This window comes from Asterias amurensis, chromosome 3 (assembly GCF_032118995.1).
Source record: "Asterias amurensis chromosome 3, ASM3211899v1".
Classification (NCBI taxonomy): domain Eukaryota; kingdom Metazoa; phylum Echinodermata; class Asteroidea; order Forcipulatida; family Asteriidae; genus Asterias; species Asterias amurensis.
This window is the reverse complement of record NC_092650.1, coordinates 19,470,543-19,481,201: the sequence shown is the minus strand read 5'-3', so window position 1 is coordinate 19,481,201 and position 10,659 is coordinate 19,470,543. Positions and strand designations below refer to the sequence as shown.

Here is a 10,659-nt window from a genome sequence, read left to right as displayed (position 1 = left end):
AAAGGACTCTTTGAACTAGTAAAAAGTGTCGAAGTCGTGAAAAGTAAACATTTTTGCTCTACGGTGCTCTTGTCCAGGCTGACTCCATTGTTTAGCTAAACGCCATAGTTACTGTATGCAACTTGCACGGCAAGTCTGGAACTCTACCGAGAGAGTTCCGGACTTGCCTTGAAATGTCCTCTTAAGGTTTCTCGATCTATTTTACAACATTCAGTAAAGAGATTTTGAGCTATAATTCCCCGACATGGGTTACAAAAATCTAAAGTCAAACCCTTAAAAAGTGGCAGTCATAGGCAGTGGAGATGGTCATCGCAGGGCAGTGTAGTCGTTCAATCTTGAAGGACCCCGGCCATTTTGTCGCTGATTTCTAATCTGTACACAGCGCCCGGTTGCTGATTGGTTTCCAAGACCGAATCTGCATATCAATTGTGAATGGCTTTTGTGTTTTTGGGTGGACCCCGGATTGAAATTGTATGCCCATGTCCGAGTTATACAGGACCATGGAGGAATAAATTATTTCTCCATGATAGGACGGCCTTACCATGGAGGTAGAAATGTAAAAGTTATTATCTGTGGTTTGCCGCAACTTCAAAATGAAACTCAATGGTTTTTATTTTTTTTATTGGGACCAGGAGATGAGACTAGAAGTTGAATGGTCCCTGAAAAGAGAACGTCCCGTAATTTCCACAATCCATATTGTTTAATTATTATGCTTTTATTCATTTAAAAAAAATTTTTTTTTAAGATATGAACGCAAACAATTCTACACATTACGGAGGGGTTTTGTTTTCTGTACATTAAAATTGTCGCTGTCGTAGTGCTTTTCAATGGGGAAGTAATCCCTGGGGCGAGTTATTCAAATTAGCGGGGAGGTAGAAATTAGTGAACCAAATTCGTCAGTGCCAACATTTGATGTGCCCAGTAAAACAGTCTTTCCGATTTTGAACTAAAAAACAAACTTTTGTTTTCTCAAAACGAAGGGTACAAATATTGTTCAAAATTATGGTTTTGTTTTCAACAGTGTATTTGCTGACACGATGCAAAACGTGTACCTCGCACTTTGCCTTGGTGTTTGCGGCTCATTTTCAAATAATTTCTTAATTAATTATCCAGTGTTTGTTTACTTTCCAATCATTTAAAGCTATAAATTGTTCATATTACCAAATAAAAATGTATAGGTTATGGCTTAAATTTCAGTATTCGTTCGAATAAAATAACAGATTCACCATCAGAAATTAGCCAAATTTCATTGACTTTAATTCCACTACTTGAGCGCCCTCACTTGCCAGGTGTGTGCCAATCAAGTTATTGATCGGGGAGGGGTTAACTTTTTGGGGGGAGGGGGGGGGGGGGGGGCGGGGGGGGGGGGGGTAAGAACTAGTCTTATGTGACCAAGCATTCGGGCCCGCTTTACCCCGCAGATGCTCTCTGGTGCAATCTAGGGAGTCTAAGGGGTGATGTGCCCCCCCCCCCCCTCTCAGATGTTGGAATTCAATGCCTAGTTCAAGCTATGGTTTATCTGTTTTTGCTATCTTGTACCTATAAAAACAACTCAATTATAGCTTTGTAATATCCATATTGTTTCTGCATTATAATGCTCAAACAGCGCATCATTGCTTGTAACCATTATTTTGATTAACACAGGCATGCAACTTTTTCACAGTCGCAGTGTTACCAAACATATTATACAAAATCATTGAAATTTTGAAATTGTGTAACAGTTGCATGCCCGTTGTTTGTGTCCAGTGACAAAGGGAGACCGGTGTCACATGCAATTATGTCCTCTATGCAATACTATCCGGAGGACATTATTGCATATGCATGGCAGTATTGCATGGCGGACACAATTGCATCTGACACGGGCAAGGAGGGATATTTACATGTATATGGTGTACAACAGCCAATGAACAGCACCAAGTTGCGACTGAGAATAATATTCATTTCATATCAATTAAATAATTTAATGGTACGGTTGTAGAAAACAATACTTGTTACTGTCATAGGAAGGTAAACCCACCACCATGGTGGCTTGTTCTCGGTATAAATGCTTAAGTATATACCGTATATTCAAGGGTTAAAGATGGACATCTTTGGTTATTGTCAAAGTCCATTATTCTTACTCGGTGATTCACAAGAATAGATATGCATAAAATAACGAACCTGTGAAAATTGGGACTCAATTCATCATCGAAGTTGCAAGAGAATAAAAGGAAGAAAAAAAAACGTGTGCAAAAATTTGTGTGCTTTCAGATGCCTTAATATAGTATAAAAGGCTTCAGAAATTGCCTTTCTCAAAAACCTTGCTACTTCAGAAAGAGCTGTCACAATGATTTATACAACAGCCAAGTAAGATTTTATGTTAACAATTAATTTTTAATTTAGTAATTACCTGCGTCCAGTGCCTTTAGGCACTGAATTACAACAGGCCAGAACAGGGTCATTGGAAGTAAAACCACGTTAATACAAACTCAAATCCTGACAAGCAACACCTTATTTTGATAACCGTTGTTATAAGTTTCATTTATTATTTTTCTCTGCTACAAAACACATGAAAATGTCAATTCATTGATTCACACTTCTTATATGAAATATATGTTGAATGAATGGCTAGAACCTTCACACAGTCATATTGTGCAATTTAATGTCTATCATAAATATTACATTAAAATCTCAATAAATGACAACACTGCAATTAACATCCCGTCCATTTCACAGACAATTTCCATTTTGTCATCACTGCTTTACTAAATCCATGTTCATGTTAACTTCTATTGTGATTAACGGATCACCCTCCGACTGCAAATCGATGTTGCAAATCCGTTTATTTCCAGTATTTAACTCAAAGTTTTGGTTTCTACATAAGAGCTAATGAAAGTGATATTGCTCTTCTCTTCAATGACATTAATTGACATTTTTGGTAAATTCCTTATCCACTTCTCCTAACCCTTAAGCACATGATGTATCTAATTCAGTGGAGTAGAAGGTTGCTGAGTGTCCCAACCTGTGTTTCAAATGTTTCAAAATCATACCTTCAAAATGGTGTTTGTTAGAATGAATTCAATACCAAAGGTATGTTGATCTGTTATAACATTAATAATTAAATTCAAAGGTTTAGAAGAACACAACTTCCTTCCAAAACAAACATACTCTAAGAATTGACTGCATCTCATTAAGACAACACAGCATCACAGTTGGAAAAATACAGGAAAAGATTTGTTTTTTTCTCACCAGATGACAGTTCAAACTCACTCAAAGGATCAACAGTGAAAAGAATATTCCCGTTGGACTTAAGGGTCCCGTGCATCTGATCAATGACAAATCATTTTTTCAAATGTATGTCTGAACTAATAACAGAATAAAAAAGCTGTCTTTATTGACCTCAATTGTTAATTTGTTTTCATCACGCGTGGGATAACCAAATACCAAAACATTTTTTTAAACAACCAGTCTTCAAGTCTTAGGTTTTCATTTTAAATGATGTATTCATGAGAAGTTCAGTATTAAAAACCCACAAACCAGGACAAAATATCAAGAACGGTGGAAATTGTTGTCTTTGTTTTTATTTTCCAGTTAAATATTTCTGTAATCAATATGATTTATTATTATGTAATTGGGTTTATGCGCATTTCTTAATTGACCTATATGGCAGCCAACTTCTGCTTGAGGCTCTCTGGCATCTCTGGTGGTGGTGGACGGGGCAGAGACGGAAGTACACCTTAACCGAGTCATAGATGAACCATTGTACAGCAGTCAGGGTACCAATCATGACAATACGTGGGACCAGATCCTTCCACAAACCTAAAAGGACAAGAACAGAGATCAAGTAGAGACTGGATTAATTGAATTATTAACATCTGGATTATTAATACAAGTTTGGATACTAACCGAGACAATACATGTGAGGATTTTCAAATGAATCCCATCATGAATGAAAAGTAAAAAGCCCAGTGCCACAATTAGCCTTTTTGAGATATGGTGGCCACTATAGGAGTGTACTGTGTGGTTTGGTTGTATACAGACAGATTTACACAAACCATACAGTGCTTATAGTAGTGTGTCCACCATAACTCAAAATGGCTTATGACACGCCTTGCTACCTGTGATTTATCCGGTCTGGTTTTGCAACCATGAAACAAAATGACAGAATAATTACTTCCTGCCACAAAATGTATATGTAAAACACAAAATGAAAAAAAAAAATGTCCCCATCACAAGCATGACACCATGTGTACAAAGTTGACCAAATGCCTTGACACTTTCACTTGAATCTAACATCAACAAAGAACATGTTGATGCAGATGGGTGGCGAACGTCGAGCCATAAAAAGGTCATCACAATATGTACTATTTTACTCATAGCGGAGGTATTCTACTCTTACACACCAATGACTCAAGCACTCCCCATGGAACACAACATTAACAGTGTTTCTGAATGGCTCAACAGAAAGTCACCCATTACATGATAACTAAACTGTAATACCATCCCAAGAGCGGATCTAAGGAAGTGTGTGAGGTACATTCATGCAGTAAAAACCAAGGTCCACAACCATGCCATACTTTGTAGAAAGTACCTGATACTGAGAGTAAAATGCATCTTGCGCCACCCTTCCCTCCCCTCCTTAGACTCTGACACGGTACATGTTCCTGAGGCAAGTAAGAACAAAGTGTGGTGCAGGATTGCGGACTCTGTGCAATACACAGCCAATAGCTGGTGAAATAAAAACATGCAGGCGACTCAAACTTTTGGTTGATTTGTCCAACCCCATTTGCATAATGACTCTTCTCTGCACAATTTTATATAAGTTATGAAAGTAATAAGTTTAGAGTTGTCAGCTAGTACAACATGTGTCAATGAAAATTTCATTATAACGAAAAAAGAAAACCAATGTAAGCGACGAAGAAGGTGACCACAAGCTGTTCTGATTTGGTGCGTTCGGAGCATGGCTTCGGACAACATTTTTGTACAAGAACTCTACAGATCTCTCAAAGCAAGCACACTTCATCATTGTGTATGGGATTTGCCTCAACCAGAGTGGAGGAAGACCTCAGTACAATCTATGGGAGAAAGGTTCAGAAATGTTCTATAAACTCGCATATGAGTTTTAAAATAAATCATATACACCAAATAGTCAAAACAACCGAGGTAGTAAACAATGCACAGAACTAAACAACATAAATCAAGTCTTCTTGCCTATGGGCCTGGAATGTTATGACCATTGCCCAATTTCATGAAGCACAAAAACCAGCTAAGCACAAGAAAAAAATGCTAAGCAAAAACAGGTTACCAGCCAACATTTCATGATGTTCAGGTTTGGTGCCACCCATATCTATTGCTTAGCAAAGAAACTGGTTAAAGGAACACGTTGCCTTGGATCGGACGAGTTGGTCTATAAAAAGCGTTTGTTACCGTTTGTTATTAAATGCATATGGTTGGAAAGATGTTTTAAAAGTAGAATACAATGATCCACACAAATATGCCTTGAAATTGCGTGGTTTTCCTTTTGCTTTGCGAACTAACACGGTCGGCCATTTATTTGCCTCCCATAAATGGCCGCCCGTGTTAGTCGACGAGGTAAAAGGAAAACCACGCAGTTTCGAGGCTTATTTGTGTGGATCATTGTATTCTACTTTTAAAACATCTTTCCAATCATATGCATTTTATAACAAACAGTTACAAACATTTTTCAAATACCAACTCGACCGATCCAAGGCAACGTGTTCCTTTAAGCAGTATTTGCTGCTAAAAAGCTTTATGAGATTTGGCCCTGGTCCAATATTAAAATAACTATTATAAAATTGTAAATGACCTACCCTATAATACCTTCCATGGCCCAAAGCTTTGGTGCACCCTCCCTTAATGTATTTGCGAATCCTGGCATTGTTTGAATGCGCACCTTGACTGCTTCTATCATTGACAGTGCAATGTCAGCAAAGAACTCAGCACTTGCAGAGGCTGTTAGGTACAATGATGTTCCATACACAAAAGTACGTTCCTCACCCAATAAGTTGCTGTAAAGCGTCTGTCATGAGAAGAAACAAAAAGTTAAATCTAGTTTACCTTTAATCATTTTGATAACACAAAAATGATCCATAGTGTCCTAGAAGTTCAAAAGTATTATTATTATTATCACAACATAATTAGAATATAGGCCTACACTAAAAATAACCTACAGGAAAGTTATATTTGTAATTAAGTAACAATATGTTTATAACATAATTAGACATTAGGCCTTTTCACACTATCGACCTTCGGATATACACTAGCTTTTACACTAGCTCTATAGGAAATCAGCTTTTTGGTTACTTGTGTGACTTCCAATCCGGATATTGTGCGACCGTTTCACACTGCAAACAGGGATCAAAGCTGGACAGGGCTACTTTTTAAGAACGCAGCGCCTCTTGAAAAAAGAGGCATTTTTAAAATACGTGAATATTCATGCTGCATATACGTAGGTTCAGTGCATGCACGCTCGCTTACGGGCGCACATACATAGTACAGTCATGTACATATCCGCCGGAAGGTTTTTGCATAGCCCCGGAAAAGATTGCATGTACAAAAGTATCTTGAGCGGACAGTATTGCACGGCGAACACAATTGCATCTGTCACCGGTATGGTCAAATGTTCAGATTTGGGGTCAACAAATTTCATATGATTTTAAGATTCCAATTGATACAGAACGGACTACTGAAGACATGTTATCAGTCGAGACTGGGCATAAAACCAAAATATTCAGATTTATTGAGAAATTTGTGAGTTTGGATTTTTAGTCCAAAATGAAATAATTCGACCATGACGGTATAGTCAAATATTCAGATTTCGGGTCAACAAGTTACCGATGATTTCATGGTTCCAAAAGATACAGACCAGACTACTAAAGACATTTATCAGTCGAGACTGGGTATACAACCAAAATATTCAGATTTATTGAGAAATTTGTGAGTTTGGATTTTTGGTCCGAAATGTTTGGGGTCAACAAATTTCCGATTATTTAATGATTCCCAATGATACAGGACAGACTACTAAAGACTTATCAGTCGAGACTAGGTATACAACCAAAATATTCAGATTTATTGTGAATTTTGTTTGTATGGATTTTTGGTCCGAAATAAAAAATAAATATACCATGAAAAAAAATCGTCCATGATTTCAGGTCAACAAGTTTCAGATGATTTTAGGTTCCCAATGATACAGAACAGACTACTGAAGACATTTATCAGTCGAGACTGGGTATACAACCAAAACGATTTAAATTTATTGAGGAATTTGGGAGTTTTGATTTTGGTCAGAAATGAAAAAAATTCGCCATTTTTTTTACAAGCTGTATGTAAGAGCATGTGATGAATGACATGGGAAATACTCATGCTGCATAAACGTACATGTCCGCCAGAAGGTTTTTGCATAGCCCCGTACACGATTGCATGTGCAATTGCATGTATCAGAAGCAGACAGTATTGCATGGCGAATACAATTGCATCTGGCACCGGTATGGTCAAAATATCAGATTTGGGGTCAACAAATTTCCGGTGATTTCATGGTTCCCAATGATACAGAACAGACTACTGAAGACATTTTATCAGTCAAGATTTATTGTCTCAAATGATACAGAAAGGACTACTGAACACAATTTATCAGTGTGGGATGGGTAAACAAGCAAAAGTTTGAGATTTATTGAGAATTTTGTAAGTTTGGGTTTTTGGTCCAAAATCAAAAAAATCTGTGATGCCGGCATCACAAATTTTTCAGATTTTGTGTGATTTTATGGTTTCAAATGATACAGAAAGGACTACTGAACACAATTTATCTGTGTGGGATGGGTAAACGAGCAATCGTTTGAGATTTATTGAGAATTTTGTAAGTTTGGATTTTTGGTCCAAAATGAAAAAAATCTGTGATGCCGGCATCACAAAATTTGCAGATTTCGGGACAACAAATATTGGGTGATTTTACTGTTTCAAGTGATACAGAAAGGACTACTGAACACATTTTATCTGTGTGGGATGGGTAAACGAGCAAAAGTTTGAGATTTATTTAGAGTTTTGTAAGTTTGGATTTTTGGCCCAAAATTTTAAAAAATCTGTGATGCCGGCATCATCAAATTTTCAGATTTCGGGTCAACAAGATTTGGGTGATTTTATGGTTTCAAATGATACAGAAAGGACTACTGAACACATTTAAATCTTTGTGGGATGGGTAAACGAGCAACAGTTTGAAATTTATTGAGAATTTTGTGTTTTGGGGCCAGAATTTAAAAAATCTGTGATGCCGGCATCACAAAATTTTCAGATTTCGGGTCAACAAATTTTGGGTGATTTTATGGATTCAAATGATACAGAAAGGACTACTGAACACATTTTATCTGTGTGGGATGGGTAAACGAGCAAAAGTTTGAGATTTTCTTAGAATTTTGGAAGTTTGAGTTTTTGGTTCAAAATTTAAAAAATCTGTGATGCCGGCATCACAAAATTTTCAGATTTCGGGTCAACAAATTTTGGGTGAGTTTATGGTTTCAAATGATACAGAAAGGACTACTGAACACATTTTATCTGTGTGGGATGGGTAAACGAGCAAAAGTTTGAGATTTTGTTAGAATTTTGTAAGTTTGGGTTTTTGGTCCAAAATTAAAAAAATCTGTGATGCCGGCATCACAAAATTTTCAGATTTCGGATCAACAAATTTTGGCTGATTTTATGGTTTCAAATGATACAGAAAGGACAACTGAACACATTTTATCGGTGTAGGATGGGTAAACGAGCAAATGTTTGAGATTTATTGAGAATTTTGTAAGTTTGGATTTTTGGTCCAAAATTTAAAAAATCTGTGATGCCGGCATCACAAAATTTACAGATTTCGGGTCAACAAATTTTGGGTGATTTTATGGTTTCAAATGATACAGAAAGGACTACTGAACACATTTTATCTGTGTGGGATGGGTAAACGAGCAAAAGTTTGAGATTTATTGAGAGTTTTGTAAGTTTGGATTTTTGGTCCAAAGTTAAAAAAGTCTGTGATGCCGGCATCACAAAATTTTCAGATTTCGGGTCAACAAATTTTGGCTGATTTTATGGTTTCAAATGATACAGAAAGGACTACTGAACACATTTTATCTGTGTGGGATGGGTAAACGAGCAAAAGTTTGAGATTTATTGAGAATTTTCTAAGTTTGGATTTTTGGTCCAAAGTCCGAAAAAATCTGTGATGCCGGCATCACAAAATTTTCAGATTTCGGGTCAACAAATTTTGAGTGATTTTATGGTTTCAAATGATACAGAAAGGACTACTGAACACATTTTATCTGTGTGGGATGGGTAAACAAGCAAAATTTTGAAATTTATTGAGAATTTTGTAAGTTTGGATTTTTGATCCAAAATTAAAAAAATCTGTGATGCCGGCATCACAAAATTTGCAGATTTCGGGTCAACAAATTTTGGGTGATTTTATGGTTTCAAATGATACAGAAAGGACTACTGAACACATTTTATCAGTGTGGGATGGGTAAACGAGCAACAGTTTGAGATTTATGGAGAATTTTGTAAGTTTGGATTTTTAGTCCAAAATTTAAAAAATCTGTGATGCCGGCATCACAAAATTTTCAGATTTCGGGTCAACAAATTTTGGGTGATTTTATGGTTTCAAATGATACAGAAAGGACTACTGAACACATTTTATCTGTGTGGGATGGGTAAACGAGCAACAGTTTGAGATTTATTGAGAATTTTGTAAGTTTGGATTTTTGGTCCAAAATTAAAAAAATCTGTGATGCCGGCATCACAAAATTTTCAGATTTCGGGTCAACAAATTTTGGGTGATTTTATGGTTTCAAATGATACAGAAAGGACTACTGAACACAATTTATCTGTGTGGGATGGGTAAACGAGCAAAAGTATGAGATTTATTGAGAATTTTGTAAGTTTGGATTTTTGGTCCAAAATTAAAAAAATCTGTGATGCCGGCATCACAAAATTTTCAGATTTTGGGTCAACAAACTTTGGGTGATTTTATGGTTTCAAATGATACAGAAAAGACTACTGAACACATTTTATCTGTGTGGGATGGGTAAACGAGCAACAGTTTGAGATTTATTTAGAATTTTGCAAGTTTGGGTTTTTGGTCCAAAATTAAAAAAATCTGTGATGCCGGCATCACAAAATTTTCAGATTTCGGATCAACAAATTTTGGCTGATTTTATGGTTTCAAATGATACAGAAAGGACAACTGAACACATTTTATCGGTGTAGGATGGGTAAACGAGCAAATGTTTGAGATTTATTGAGAATTTTCTAAGTTTGGATTTTTGGTCCAAAATTTAAAAAATCTGTGATGACGGCATCACAAAATTTTCAGATTTCGGGTCAACAAATTTTGGGTGATTTTATGGTTTCAAATGATACAGAAAGGACTACTGAACACATTTTATCTGTGTGGGATGGGTAAACGAGCAAAAGTATGAGATTTATTGAGAATTTTCTAAGTTTGGATTCCAAAAAAATCTGTGATGCCGGCATCACAAAATTTTCAGATTTCGGGTCAACAAATTTTGGGTGATTTTATGGTTTCAAATGATACAGAAAGGACTACTGAACACATTTTATCTGTGTGGGATGGGTAAACAAGCAAAATTTTGAGATTTTGTTAGAATTTTGTAAGTTTGGATTTTTGGT

General features: G+C 36.3%; 1 non-coding gene and 1 pseudogene across 1 annotated transcript; both read right to left on the bottom strand.

Moving 5' to 3' along the window:
- Positions 1 to 2,732: 2,732 nt before the first annotated feature.
- LOC139935146 (uncharacterized) overlaps positions 2,733 to 10,659 on the bottom strand; it is a 69,109-nt pseudogene continuing 61,182 nt past the window's right edge.
- Positions 4,325 to 4,510, bottom strand: LOC139935499 (small nucleolar RNA SNORA53). The gene has a single exon (XR_011785835.1). It is a non-coding gene; the product is annotated as a small nucleolar RNA SNORA53 (small nucleolar RNA).